Here is a 16,055-nt window from a genome sequence, read left to right as displayed (position 1 = left end):
TTTAATGTTTTCAGGTGGGTGGTGTTTTTATTTGGCTTTCTTGTAGAATTTAGCTTTATTTTTGTTTTGGTTTTATTTTTTATCAGTTTTTTTTTTTTACTTTTCTTAAGGTTTTATATATATTTTATATATATATATATATATATATATATATTCTTCCGTCACCCAGGCTCAGACTAGCTTGCAGTCCACCACAGCTGCCAAAGCAGCATATTCTCACTCCTCATCCAGAGCTACACAGGCCATTCCCCCGCCAACTAACAGAGAGGTGGCTGATTTTATTTGAGCATAGCAACAGCCACATTCTGCAAAAGAATGTGCAGCAATTAATTGGCTCTGATGTTGGTTCTGAGGTTGAGGAGGAGAGTAACAGGAACCTAGAGAGAGTGGATACTAGGCAGGACACCCAATTAGCACCGATGTTCCCGCAGCTGTAGCATAATGCCACGGTTACTGCAGTGACAAAGAGAGGGGTGTGACAGACCCAACTGGGACAGGGGCTTTTGAATGGGACTGCAGGGTAGCCTCTTGCCTACTGACTATGGGCCTTGGCTGTTGAGGGGGCCCTATTCTTTGGGAGGTGTGTGCCTGGGGGACTTTTGGAGTAAGCTTACTTTGGATTCAAGTCCATGTCTCCCCGAAACACACAGACTCTTGGAACCTAGGACCTGGATACAGATTTGGGACCTCTGTGCCCATACCAGCAATGACTGCTTCACCCCCTCCTAGACTCAGATACTCTAAGCAGAAGATTATAATCAGCTTAAAACAACCCGATGCTGAGGTCTCCTGCTGTTATTCGTAAACCTGTTTATTAAGGTGTCTTTTGCCAATTGTATAGTTACCCATTGTGTGCCTCCTAGGTGTGAATTTCTATTGTTAATTGAGTCACCTACTGTTTCTGTCTGTCTGCTAATCCTTCTGGAGATGTGATTAGTATTGTGTCCACTTCACCTTGTTACCGAACTGGGATGTTTATGTGTTTATGTTTATGTTAGCTGTGCATTAGATGTATTGTTAAGATGTCCTGATGATATTAGTGTTTAAAGTTTGCACTGTTTAGGATAATGTGATCAAGCTCTTACCTGATTTTATGTGATATAAATTCTGGGTGAGTTTTCGATAAAGAGTTCCGGTTTGCACCTAAGCTAGTGTAGTCTAGTTCTAGGGTGCATTTCTCAGCTATAATACCTGGTTCCTGGTTCCAGAGTGCAGGAAGCCATGTCTTGATGAAGGCACCCAGGCTGGGTGCCAGGCGGTCCGTCACAAAGGAGGGAGGTAATGATGAAGTCTCTGACTGTACCTGGGTGCTTGATAGAGCAGAGGAGGAAAGGGCACAATCCCAATGAGACAGGATTTCATCCAGGGTAGCGGGCATAGTGGATGAAGCAGCTGTCCCATTTCACCAGATAGCAGAGCTCCATGGGTGCAGGGCACAGTTTTACTCCATTTCACTCCCCAAGGTTTTGCCTTGTGGGCCTTTTTCAGCATGTGTGCAGCTGACCACAACATTCTTATTTGTAGTCTCTGCCTCAAGTGAATCAAACATGGCAATAGCATCGGCCATTTGGATACCACATGCATGAAAAGACATCTGACCCACCACGCGGGTCATTGGGAACAGCACCCAAAAGCTACACACCAGGGAAAGGGCCTCACTCTTCCTACTCCTAGCTCCTCCCATTCCACCTCTACTGCCACTATACACCATCACAGTGTTCTTTCTGCAGCCTCCAGCAATAGGGAAAGTATCGCAATGGGTGTCAGAGGGCTTCCCTATGGCTCTTCCAGTGGTTTAGATTGTCTGCATGGGGCAACACAGAGTAGGGGAAAGCATAGGCAGGAACCTTGCTCTGACTCTGACAATAGCACCCCACCAGCTATAGCACTGGCCATGCAGATTTTGCTGGCCAAGCTGCTGCAGTGAAAAAGAAAATACTCACCAACCACCCCCATGCCCAGCGACTATATGCCATCTTGGCCTAATCGCTGGCTTTATAACTCCTGCCTTGTCAGCTGGTGGGAAATTGTGGAACGTGACAGTCTAATGGCCATAATTTCTTAAAACGTAAGGCCATCCCTGCTCTTCTCCATCACATGAAAGGTAATGTTTCAACATCATTGGACCAGGTGGTCAGCAGCAAAGTCCACATGACCACTGGCATATGGTCCAGGAAAGGCTTGGATGCTATATACCGGGGATATGCAATTAGCGGACCTCCAGCTGTTGCAGAACTACAAGTCCCATGAGGCATAGCAAGACTTTGACAGCCACAAGCATGACACCCAGAGGCAGAGGCATGATGGGACTTGTAGTTTTGGAACCGCTGGAGGTTCGCTAATTGCATATCCTTGCTATATACCATTAACAGCCCACTGGATGATTCTGCTGGCAGCTGGGCAGGATTCATGGCAAGAATTACCACTGGAGGTTAAATTTAAAAACGTGTACCACTGTCAAACCATGACCTTAATAATCAAAGTGCAAAAAAACATCTAAAATAATGCAATAAAAATGAAAAATGGAAACAAAAAAAAAAATATTAATAATAGTCCAAAATGTCCCAATTCCACATCCATAAAGTGAACTCAAAATGTGTGCTGCTCCAATGTTCAATTGGTGGAGACACCCGGTGCTCCCCACAGGATAGACAGGGTAAGTATATCTGCTTACCAGATTTTTAGACCCTCCAGGGTCTATCTGCCCATTAGTGAGCTTTCACCCCTCACTATGGGCTCAACCACATCCACCACCCGGTCTGCTTAATTGGATTCCACCGCTATCATCAGTTAAGGAAACGCCAGAGTCTGGTCACACATTCAGCATATGAAAGATGAAGATAAACTCATTGCGCAACATTCTTTTAAAAGCACACAGGAGTTGATTAAAAGTTTTACTTGCAGTAAAAAAACTATAAAATTAGGCTCAAAATGGAAACACTCGTTTGTCCAGCACCCTCCACGAGTGTTCGGACGTCACCGCTGCTCTGTGCCTAGCCTTAGTCCGAACACTCGTGGAGGGTGCTGGACAAACGAATGTTTCCATTTTGAGCCTAATTTTATCGTTTTTTTACTGCAAGTAAAACTTTTAATAAACTCCTGTGTGCTTTTAAAAGAATGTTGCGCAATGAGTTTATCTTCCTCTTTCATATGCTGAATGTGTGACCAGACTCTGGCGTTTCCTTAACTGATGATAGCTGTGGAATCCAATTAAGCAGACCGGGTGGTGGATGTGGTTGAGCCCATAGTGAGGGGTGAAAGCTCACTAATGCGCAGATAGACCCTGGAGGGTCTAAAAATCTGGTAAGCAGATATACTTACCCTGTCTATTCTGTGGGGAGCACCGGGTGTCTCCACCAATTGAACATTGGAGCAGCACACATTTTGAGTTCACTTTATGGATGTGGAATTGGGACATTTGGACTATTATTAGTAATATTTTTTTTCCATTTTTCACATTTTTTCATCTTTATTGCATTATATTAGATGTTTTTTTGCACTTTGATTATTAAAGTGGTGTTCCGGCCGAAATGATACTTTTTAAATACAAATACCTCTATAATACACAAGCTTAATGTATTCTAGTAAAGTTAGTCTGTAAACTAAGGTCTGTTTTGTTAGTTTATAGCAGTAGTTTGTTATTTTATAAACTTACAGCAGGCCGTGGCCATCTTAAGTGTGGGCATCTGAAGCCAGACTGTATTTCTTCCTGGATCTCATCCTCGCAGATCTCGCACATGCTCAGTGCAGCACAAGCAGTGTAATAGGTTTCAGGTCAGGTTTCCATAGCAACGGCAGTGTCAGAGGAAGTTGCCGCCCCTTCCCAGAAGGCATTGCAAACAGGAAATGATGCGATGGGCCACGGCCAGGGAGGAGGAAGTGGAAAAATGAATACAGCAGATATACAGTAGGTGCTGAGAAAAAAAAAATAAAAAAATATCCAATTCGTTTACAGTGCACAGTTTAGTGAGGGATGCTGAAGAGTTGTAAAAGTGGGTGGAACTCCACTTTAAGGTCATGGTTTGACAGCGCTACACGTTTTTGAATTTAATTTTTGTTATGAAGTGTATATTGTTGTGAGAGCCGCTGTCGGTCACGGCTCATCCGTGTCACTTACATAATTTAATTTACTCTATATGCACTTAGCGCAATATCACCTATTTACTACTACCACTGGAGGTTGTTCTGCTGCCCTGTGTCCTTACAGTTGGTGGTGACTGTGCCAGAGCTGTCTCCTCCACCTCCTTTTCCTTCTACTGCTCTTCCTCAATGCCCTCTTCCACTGAGCCATTCTCTGAACCACTAGTCCCGTTTAAGTATTCGAGAGGCCATGCGTTGCACGGCAAGTATTCAAGATGCCACCCAGTGCTACCCCCTGGGTTGCAAGATCTTCTGAGGCAGACCCAGAAGAGCTTGTAGCAATTTCATGCCGTCCTATCCAGACAGTGTTCGGTTAGGTGAAATTCAGCTTGAAATCCATCTCCCTGCAAACTGCCTGATCTGTAACATGCCCACCAGGTGGAATTTGACTTTGGCCGTGCTTGTTCTGAGTCAACTACAAGACCACGAACTTTATCTCCAGTGACATACAACCTGGTGTTCTATTTATCCCTTGCGTCAATTCAGACAGTTTAACCTCGATGAATAAACTCACACGTTGAGGAAGCCAAATGAAGAAAGCCTTTTGAATATTCAGTTTAATGGAGGATGGGTTGGACTTGATGGACTTGTGTCTTTTTTCAACCTCACCTACTATGTAACCATGTAAGGTAGAAAAACATAACAAAAAAATGTTGTAAGCCACATGAAAAGATGTATACACCATGACAGGATACTGGAGAATGACTCAGAGAGAGACAGGAAGGAGGAGGAGTAGACACAAGTACGTGAGAGAAAAAGTTAAACTTAGACAGGAGAGAACCGCTTTCAGAGGAACTGCTCACATAATTTGTAATAAAAACATCTTTACCTGAAGCTTCCCTCCAACCACTTTGCATATTATTTTATTTATACTGTGATTCTGTACTTTGCCAAATCTGCTGCAGAAATCTCCCTTCACTGAGTCTGGCTGCATCCATTTTAACTGTGGGCAGCTTCAGCTGCTGCCTGTTCATTTCCTGGATTTACACAGACACACCGAGGCACACCTCCAGCTCTGCAGCTCTCATTGGCCCTCTTAAGACTCATTTCACCTCCCTTCCTGGAAAACTATCACCAGAGAGAGAGAGAGCTGTCATAGTTGCCAACATTGCAAAAAAAAAATGTGGGACACTTTTTTGGCTGTAGGCGGAGCCGTACAATAATTAGGGGGCGGGGTATTCATTTGTAGGCGTGGTTTAATAAAAAACACAAGTGCGGCGCGTGAAGCGCGCCACGGCAAAAACGGGCGTGGTTTACGCGCAATGGTGGGTGTGGCTTAAATGGACGTGGCTCAAGAGGGTGTGGTTAGAGTCTGAGATGAATGAGGGATGGAGAGGGAGAGGGGGAGAGGGGAATGACGGGACAGCAGCCCCAGATCCTTCACAATAAAAATATGTGTATTCTAGAAAGTTTAACAATCAACAGATAAAGATACTCCAAACACCTGGTGTTAGCACTTCAATCATCCCGGCACCATGGTTGTTATGGTGTCAGGATGATTGAAGCGCATTATTTCTATTATTACATTGTAATATAAAATGAAATTATTTAACTCACCATAATGCAGAAATCAGTGGGAACCCTGAGCGTGTCACCTGCCACCAGATGCCATCATGGTGTCCCCAGGGGAGTCCTCCCTTACATCAGGCATTGCCAGCAGAGTCCCCCCTTACATCAGGCATTGCCAGCAGAGTCCCCCCTTACATCAGACATTGCCAGCGGAGTCCCCCCTTACATCAGACATTGCCAGCGGAGTCCCCCCTTACATCAGACATTGCCAGCGGAGTCCCCCCTTACATCATACATTGCCAGCGGAGTCCCCCCTTACATCAGACATTGCCAGCGGAGTCCCCCCTTACATCAGACATTGCCAGCGGAGTCCCCCCTTACATCAGACATTGCCAGCGGAGTCCCCCCTTACATCAGACATTGCAGCAGAGTCCCCCCTTACATCAGACATTGCCAGCGGAGTCCCCCCTTACATCAGACATTGCAGCGGAGTCCCCCCTTACATCAGACATTGCAGCAGAGTCCCCCCTTACATCAGACATTGCAGCAGAGTCCCCCCTTACATCAGACATTGCAGCGGAGTCCCCCCTTACATCAGACATTGCAGCGGAGTCCCCCCCTTACATCAGACATTGCCAGCAAAGCCCCCTTACATCACACATTGCAGCGGAGTCCCCCCTTACATCAGACATTGCAGCAGAGTCCCCCCTTACATCAGACATTGCAGCAGAGTCCCCCCTTACATCAGACATTGCAGCGGAGTCCCCCCTTACATCAGACATTGCAGAGGAGTCCCCCCTTACATCAGACATTGCAGCAGAGTCCCCCCTTACATCAGACATTGCAGCGGAGTCCCCCCTTACATCAGACATTGCAGCGGAGGGGAGGGAGAATTTTTTTTTCCCCCCTCAAACAGAAGCTGGGAACACTTTGACTTACCGAGTGACACACTAGCTCCCCCCACGTGGCGCCGACTGTTCCCTGGTGGTCCCGGCCTTCGGGCTCCCCCGGACTTTCACGTTCTCCTCCTTGGTGCTGTGTAAACAGGAGGAGGCAAACTTCTTCCTCCTCCGAGTGAGAGTCCTGGCACTGACACAGCAGCAGTCAGCAGCGGTGCGCACCTCCTCCCCCATCCATCCATGTGCTCCGACTGCGAAGTAGCCACGCCCCTGCTTGCCATACTTGGCAAATCAAGGCAGGCAGAAGGAGCAGGTGTCCTCCTTGTCCAATAGAGGACAAGGAGGACAAAATGAGGCAGGGGGGAGGATACCGAGGCTGCGGCGATGCTAATTAACCCTTTTATTGCCCCAAAAAATTTACGATCCTCCGGGACAAGCAAGGAAATTCGGGACAAATCCCGGGAAATAAAAAAAATCGGGACGAGGCTCCCGAATTCGTGCATGTCCCGGGAAATTCGGGACTATTGGCAAGTATGAGCTGTGCATGATGTCATAAGCCTAGGCTAATGACCAGACAGGAAACAGGAAGTGGGCTGTATAAGGGATTTAAGTTAAAACAACAACAAGGGCAGAAGATTTAATAGATGGGAAGATGAAAAACTAACTAAAGGTCCACCTTATTAAAGACACAGAGCAATGATAACCAAGTTATTGACACAGAGAAATGGTAATAAATCACATAGTGTAACACAACAATGCTGCCATGGCTGTACATGGAGACATAGAGCAAAGGTCCATCAATGAGTAACAAATGGCCCCTCCCCCATCTATAACTGGTCTTCAAAGCAAGGAGCACATGGAAGGGCAACACATGAAAGACAAAACCAAAGAAAATTCCCAGCTCAACAGTAATGCCATGTACACACGATCCGTTTTCTCATCGGAAAAAGATATGACGGCTTTTCCGACGGGATTCCGCTCAAGTTTGCCTTGCATACACACAGTCACGCAAAAGTTCGCTGAAATTATGACTGTCAAGAAGGCGGTGAAGTACAACACTACGACGAGCCGAGAAAATGAAGTTCAATGCTTCCGAGCATGCGTCGAATTGTTTCCGAACATGCGTAGGGATTTTGCGCATCGGAATTGCCACAGACGATCGCATTTTCTGGTAGGAACTTTTCCCGACCAAAAAATTGAGAGCATGCTCTCAATCTATTGCTGGCTGGAATTCCGCCAGCAAAAGACCGATGGAGCATACACACGTTCGCATTTTCCGACGAAAAAATCTAATCGGTCTTTTGCGGGCCGAAATTCCGACCGCATGTAAGCGGCATAACAAACAAATGGCCCTGTCATTTGTTACTGAAGTAATATTGGTGAGGGGAGGCACCGGGCACCTTTGCTGCCATTGTGCTGTGTGCTGGGTGTCCAGTGCGCCCCCTGTGCCTTTAAGGAGGATTGGGCTACCTCCAGGCCCACACGCCCCCTATCTATCTATTAGAATGAATGTGCTTCCGCTATTGTAGACTCTCATAAATATACAAGGATTGGGACTGCTGGTAATACAGGGTGCCGTAAAGGGAACCTGCAGCTTATGCATGGGTCTGCAAATGTGTGCGAACTAAAGCTCTGTTTTTTAACGCAGACTGTTAGTGAGTTTAATTCAGTTGGTAGGCAGACTGGTTGGTGAGTTGAGCTGGGAATTTTCTTTGGTTTTGTTCCTCAATGAGTACCTGTGTGAGCATAACACAGGGACACCGTGTGTATAAATGGATCTCCGTGTAGGCCCACATCTAGTAGTTGGTGTATGGCGACCTAGCATCAATCGCACAAGACAACTGTAAACAGGCAATGATTATAAAAGATACTAAATACATTAAGTGTAATATGCTGGATCGGGAAGATTAACCCACCCCCCAGTATCAGGAAGCTTTCCCCCAACCTGAAGAATGATGGGACTCGCTTTGGGGTGCACCAGCTCTATGCGTTCCACATAAATGTGGTATACCCTCCAAAAGTCTCTGGTGGTAGTAGTGTCCCAGAGTGTCCTGAAAGACTGCAGGACAGCCAGGTACTCTCACATAGCTCGTTGTAGAAGTCCAACCATTCCATCTCAGGTGCCACAAAAGGGATTTCGGCACATACGGGATAATGTACTCTGTACCAATTCTTGACCAACCAAGAGGGTTAAATTCTTGTCACAAACTCCTCCCAGGGGCAGATAAGAGGCTCTGCACAACTTTTCCATTCTGCCATAATTGGAAATACGTGCCAGTCATGAGAGGATGCAATCCCAAATTTCAAGTCTCTGTTCTGGTCCCAATAGTCCCCCAACTTACTACAAGGTACTTTCTGTGGGGAGTCCTCCAGCAACTCCAGTGCCTCATCACTACACGTCATGGTTGTCAGTTGTTTCCCCCACTCCCCTGGTGTAAACAGCAGTAGTGGTGAAATGGACAAAACAAGTAGAGGATCCAGTCCCACACCCCAGGTTGATGGCACCTGCATCAAGCTAATGATGGCAGAAAAAGCCACAACATCTCCCTCCATGCGAACTCCAGTTCCAATGTGTACTGGAACTGAAATGGGTGTGGGTCTCAGCTCAGTGAGGTTGATCTTGGGATGCTCAGGGGGCTCCAGCAAGGCATTCTCTCCAAGGGATTCCTATGCACCGACTTGACACCCTGCAACTTGGGGGGATCAGCATGCACCTCAACTAATATTTCCCAGTCGGGACCAGGAGAATTTAGAGGCAGACACCTCTAATAGCTGCAGTGTAATGCCCTCCAGACTGTCCAGTCGTGTGGATACTGGATCAGCCTTAAACTCTTTAGGATAACAAGGAATGCCCACAAGCTCCTGTGCCTCATTAAAGAAATGTCCAGCGTTCGGCACACTGTGCCCCAGCAGCTACTTGCTTGCAAACCCTCCAGGACGCAGCACTTCTCGATCTCCAAAGCAATGGAACAAAGCTTTTCTGGTTTTTCAAGGCCAATATTGAGTTCTTCAGGTGCTCGTTGTGATGGACCCCCGTACTCCTGAGTATGTCTGCTGTATGAGCTCCCTTGCCCGGTGCCAGGACAAAACCCGATCCCGCAGCCCACCCAGTCACTAGTCAGAACTCAATGTAGGGTGGATAAAAGCATAAGACTTTTATTAAAGAACAGACACAAGTATATATACCCCTGGGGACATTCCCCCTTCCTTGTTTGCATAGAGGCACAGGGCGGGGTAAACTGTACATCCAATAACATGGGGCAAAGAAGCATTCAAATCATTTCAACAAATCTTATAAACAAAAACTGGGCACACAGCCAACTTTGTCAGTGGGAAGGACACTTGAGGGAAGGTTCCTCTTTTTGTACTCTACCTCTGGTTTCCATGCTTGAAACATGCGTAATACAAACTGTAAAGAGGGTGGGGTAGCGTTAGTGACCAGCATTAACCCCATAGACCAGTGACAGCGATGTTATGTCCAATGTCAGTGTTCTAAACATTGACAACCTGGCTGGTTCAGGGGCTGTTATCCCAGTGAAGAAAAGGGAGTTGGGACAGATGCTAAATGGGACTGGTACTGTCACAATGCTCCCCCATGTCCCACAGTAGGCAGACCCTGGGTGATCCTAATGGATCCGCTTGGGGATGTCCACATAGGTATGTTCAGGGTTCTGTCTCCATTTGCCGAGACAAGCCACCTGCATTGATATTCTGTTTTTCTGGATGATATTGAACTGTAAACCTGAACAGCTGCAGTGCCAAGCTCCACCGCAGCAGCCGGCCATTATCTCCTGATACTCGGTTTAGCTAAACCAACAGATTGTGATCCGTAAGGATGGTAAAGGATCTGCCTTGGAGGTAGGGTTGAAACTTCCGTAAAGCCCATACTAAAGCCAAACTATCTTTTTCTACCGTGGCGTAGACAACCGAGGTAAAAGCTTATGGCTAATAAAAGCCACCGGATGGTCATTTGGGATGTAGGACCTGCACAAACAGAGCCATTGCTCCCAATTTTACATCCATGTAGGTCCGGGTGCATGTCCCTGGGCTCAGACTGTCTGCGTTCGGAGTCATGTACCCACACCCACACTGATGTCAGATTGGGAACAGCAGCTATGCCTGTGCAGCCGTTGCATCCCAATTGACAGGGACTGCCTGTATGGGGATGCACAGAACACCTGTGCATCCCTGTGCGGGTAAACATGGCCCCCCATGGGCGTACACTTTAGTATGCAACATGTGAACGATGCTTTAGTAGCAATTTAGCAGGAATTTTGTAAGTTATGTTGTGTTTATGTGCACTAATGATTATTGTGTATTTTTTGTGAAAATAGTAATATGATGAACATTTGCGCAATTATTGCAGGGCCCAAAAATCTTTTCAAATTCTGGGGATCTTTTCAAATTCTGAAACCTGTAAGTGAAAACCTCTGGATTTTTAGAGTAAATTGTTTTTATTTACAGATTTGCGTACCTTCAGTTTTCACTATTTCACAAAAAGGTGCAATTTAAAATGTACAAATATTTGTTATTTATTAAAGCGGAGTTCCACCCAAAAATTGAACTTCCGTTGTCCGGATTCCCCCCCCCCTCCAGTGTCACATTTGGCACTTTTCAGGGGGGAGGGGGGGGAGTAGATACCTGTGTAATCCAGGTATTTGCTCCCACTTCTGGGCATAGATCGCCACAGGCTCCGCAGCGATCTACGCCATGTCCGGTTCCCCCCCCCTCCGCTGTCTTCTGGGAGACACACAGGTCCTAGAAGACAGCAGGAAACACTCAGAACGCACAGTGCGACTCGCGTATGCGCAGTAGGGAACCAGGCTGTGAAGCCGCAAGGCTTCACTTCCTGATTCCTTTACTGAAGATGCCAGTGCCTCAACCCGGGAGCCGAGGGACGGGTCGGCTTCGGGTGAGGACATCGCGCCCTGGACAGGTAAGTGTCCTTATTTTAAAAGTCCGCAGCTGCAATATTTGTAGCTGCTGACTTTTAATTTTTTTTTTTTTTTCGGCAGAACTCCGCTTTAACTCAATACAGATTTAACTTTGATATTTACTAGGAATTTAGCAGGAATTTTGTACATTTTGCCATGTTTGAATCCACTATTAATGAATTTAGTGTATTTTTTAGCAAAAATATTGTTTTGATAAACATTTGCGCAAATATTGCGGTGTCTTAACAATCAGTAGCACCTTTATTTTATTCTACTGGCCATGTGCTTTCAGAAAATATATGGTTTGGGGGGTCTTTTACAAACTCTGAAAACTGTAAGTGGAAAAAGGAAAACCTCCAGATTTTTAGAGACATTTTTGCGCAGGTCCGATTTTCACTATTTCTCAAAAAAGTGTAATTAAAAATTTACAAATATGTGTTATTTATTAACTCAATACAGGTTAAGCTTTTATATTCAGAAGGAACTTAGCAGGAATTTTGTAAATTTGCTATGCTTCTATCCGCTAATAATGCTTTTAGTGTATTTTTAGCGAAAATACTGTTTTGATAAACATTTGCGCAAATATCACAGTGCCTTAAAAATCAGTAGCACCTTCTTTTTATTCTACTGGCCATGTGTTTTCAGAAAATATATGGTTTCGGTGGGGAGTCTTTTGCAAACTCTGAAAGCTGAAAGTGACAAATGAAAACCCTGATTTTTTTGCGTAATTTTGGTTATTTATAGTTTTGTGCACATTCAATCTTCACCATTCCACAAAACGGTGCAATTTATAATTTACAAATACTTGTTATTTATTAACTCAATACAGGTTAAGCTTTTATATTTAGTAGCAATTTAGCAGGCATTTTGTAAAATTTGCTGTGTTTATATCTGCTAAAAATGATTTTAGCGAATATATTCGCAGGGAGTTAAAATTATTAGCACTTTCTTTTTATTCTACAGGTCATGTGCTTTCAGAAAATATTTGGTTTGGGTGGGGGGTCTTTTACAAACTCTGAAAGCTGTAAGGGAAAAATGAAAACCTCCTAGATTTTTTGAGACATTTGGATATTTACATTTCCCCCTTACAGTGAAAGGAACTCTGTTGGTTCAGATGTAAAGGGGGACTCTTGTTATTAACGTCTTATGATTAGAAATGTTATGTAAATGCAAAATATATGTATAGTTTATACTGTAAGAAAAAGAAAAATTGCTGTGCTCTGCTAAAGTGTTTGGGTTTGATTTGAAGAAAAGGTGGAAACCCTACAGTACCTGACCGCGAGATTGTGTTTCCAGCGCGATAGCATCGCGCTGGTTCTCGACGACAGGGTACTGTGCATGTCGCGCTGGCTCACTCATCGGGAAAGGAAAACTTTGTTTTCCTTCCCCGATGAGTGACAGGCAGTGCTGACAGCTGTCTGGTATGAACCCTGAGGCGGGAACACCGCGCCAAATTTTAAATGAAAAAAACGGCGTGGGTTCCCCTCCTAGGGGCATGCCAGGCCCTTAGGTCTGGCATGGATTGCAAGGGGAACCCCCTACGCCGAAAAATTGGCGTTGGGGTCCCCCCAAAATCCATACCAGACCCTTATCCGAGCACGCAGCCCGGCCGGCCAGGAAAGGGGGAGGGGACGAGCGAGCGCCCCCCCCCTCCTGAGCCGTACCAGGCCGCATGCCTTCAACATGGGGGGTGGGTGCCTTGGGGGAGGGGGGCGCCCTGCAGGGCCCCCCCACCCCAAAGCACCTTGTCCTCATGTTGATGAGGACAAGGGCCTCTTCCCGACAACCCTGGCCGTTGGTTGTCGGGGTCTGCGGGCTTATCGGAATCCGGGAGCCCCCTTTAATAAGGGGGCCCCCAGATCCTGGCCCCCCACCCTGTGTGAATGAGTTTGGGGTACATGGTACCCCTACCCATTCACCTAGGGAAAAGTGTCAATATAAAAAAAACACAGTACACAGTACACAGGTTTTAAGAGTAATTTATTAGTCAGCTCCGGGGTCTTCTTCCAACTTCGGGGGGTCTCCTTCCGACTTCTCCCAGTGTTCGGCCTCTTCTCTGGGCCCCGCCGCTATCTTCTTCCAGCTCTATTGCTAGCGAGGGGCCTGGTCTGCTGCTGCTGTCTTGTTGCCGAGAAATGCAGTGAGATTGACACAATCTCGCGGTCACCTACTGTAGCTGTACATCTAGGAGAGGTCACGTGACCCCATGTGGGGGGAGGGCACTGGGAAGGACAAAAGTGAGGTCTGGTAGATGGTGGGGGGTGATGAGTTCCGTCTGTTCTGGGAGGACTCATGGAGATTGGGGGAGGGGTGAAGGGTGACAATAGAGCAGGTTGGGGGAGGGGCAGAGGAAGAGGAGCGGTATAACCCAGTGTGTGTGTAACGAGCAGCATAGAGCTCTCACCTTCCCCAGGATGTACAGGACATAGGAGACACATACTGCTAATATATCATCACACACTAACCTGTCTGCATCCTACACAATTGTATTCTAGGAATCTGTATGGAGGAAGTATGGTGGCCGCCATTAATAACTACTTCTAAAGAATACTAGTTCCCTGGCTGTCATGCTGACCCAATGGCTTCTGTACTCTCTAGGTAATTGACCCAGAACAAGTATTCAGATTGGTAGTTTTGAATTAACTTGGTTTTCTTAAAAAACAAAACTTTGAAAACAAGCTCTTTTGGCTTAGGCATTACCTCGGCCACCTTCAAGTTGCGAGTGTTCAGGTAGCCTGTTTATGAGTAAGGTTGCCACCTCATCTCTTTAAAACCGAACACAAATTAATTACACAGGTTCTGTGGCTGATTAAGGTGGTATCTAAACTCACTTGTTACTTTATCTGCATTAAATTAGCCTCAGAACCTGTGTAATTATTATTCGGGTTTAAAGGGATGAGGTGGCAACTCTAGAACTTATGAGGGTGTTCAAACTGTAGCCTTGTCTGTGGTTGGAATTTGTGAGCTTTGTGAGTTTGTTCAGACAATATTGTTATTCGTGACTTACTTTTTCCTGGATTCCAACGCCATGAGACTTGTATGTTTTTTTTTATATTGTTGTCTTGGAGATTATTTCCTTGTTAAATATACTATGTGCTTTGCTAAGAAGCAAAATTAAAACTTACAAATAGGAAGAAAGAAAACATGGATTTCTTAATCTGGTTAATTAACTGTACTATTTGGACATTTGTTATCTTTAACACAGACCGGGACATCTTCCTCGGGTTCAGGCTGCATTAGACTCTGTAAAGAAGGAGCGGTTTGACATTAATCCAGACAAATGTGCCATTGCGATGGAGGAGACCAAGTACCTGGGGTACATTGTGAGTGGGGGTCTGGTGAAACCTCAGATGTACAAGGTAGAGACTGTTCGGGATTGGTTCTGCTCCATCACCCAAATTGTCCTCTCCACTCTTCTCGAGGACCTCCCTACTTTCAAGCTCTCTCATCTCCTCCTCCCATGCTCGTTTCCAGGATTTCTCCAGAGCCTCTTCCAATCTCTGGAACTCGCTACCTCCACCGGTCCGGCTATCCCCTACTCTTACTACCTTCAAGCGATCCCTGAAAACTCATCTCTTCAGGAAACCATATCACGTCTCCAACTAATCTTCTACCACTTCCATCAGCTCATTCCCCACAGTTACAACCCTTTGTACCACCTGCCCCACCCTATTAGATTGTAAGCTCTTCTGAGCAGGGCCCTCTTAATCCTATTGTATTTTATTGTATTGTAACTGTTTTGTCTCCTTTTTATATTGTAAAGCTCTGCGTAAACTGTTGCTGCTATATAAATCCTATATAAAAATAATAATAATCACAAAGAAACAGATCCAAGCATTCCTGGGCGTCGTTGGGTACTACCGTCAGTCCGTCCCCCACTTCATCCTGTTATGTGTTTGTGTCAGGAATTCCTTGAACGATTAATTATTTTGAGTAATTTTAAACCAATGTGGAATTTCTTTGAAATAACACAACGGTCGTAGTGACTACAGACTGACTATTGAAATAAATCAATATTTATTTCATGAGTCAAATATTCACCATAAATAGTTTGATTAGTAGATGACATAAACACTACACAAAAATTACCAATATTGTTTATAACACTCGATGATACTTTATATTCCGAAAAGCATTGGGGCGTCTGCCTTTACACGCACATGAACTTTATTGGCACCCCAGTCTTAGTCCGTAGGGTTCAATATTGAGTTGGCCCGCCCTTTGCAGCTATAAAAGCTTCAACTCTTCTAGGAAGAGTTAAAATTATGAAGAGGTGCATTTCTCATATACTGGGACTATCAATACCATTTATATACATAGATTGCAGACACCGATCCACTTCTGTCTCCCACTGCAGTGATGCCAGCTTCTCCTCCTCTCCCTCCCTCTGGCTGAACTGCAAGGGGATTGGTACTAGCACATGCGCTTCTTCCATCTGCTCTCCGGGTCCCCCCCTGTGTGCCCCTTTCCTTCGCAAGGTTTAGGAGTGTGTCTATGGGAATGTTTGACCATTCTTCCAGAAGAGCATTTGTGAGGTCAGGCACTGATGTGGACAAGATGGCCTGGCTTGCAG

The 16,055-nt window shown here is 45.5% G+C and overlaps 1 long non-coding RNA gene across 1 annotated transcript; it reads left to right on the top strand.

The window, feature by feature from the left end:
- Positions 1-3,154: 3,154 nt before the first annotated feature.
- LOC141134902 (uncharacterized) lies at positions 3,155-15,307 on the top strand. Its single transcript, XR_012243276.1, has 2 exons — positions 3,155-3,303; positions 14,688-15,307. It is a non-coding gene; the product is annotated as an uncharacterized lncRNA (long non-coding RNA).
- Positions 15,308-16,055: the final 748 nt, after the last annotated feature.

The sequence above is a fragment of the Aquarana catesbeiana genome, linkage group LG03 (genome assembly GCF_042186555.1).
Source record: "Aquarana catesbeiana isolate 2022-GZ linkage group LG03, ASM4218655v1, whole genome shotgun sequence".
Classification (NCBI taxonomy): domain Eukaryota; kingdom Metazoa; phylum Chordata; class Amphibia; order Anura; family Ranidae; genus Aquarana; species Aquarana catesbeiana.
Note: the sequence above shows the minus strand (reverse complement) of the source record. Positions and strands in the feature narration are given on the sequence as shown.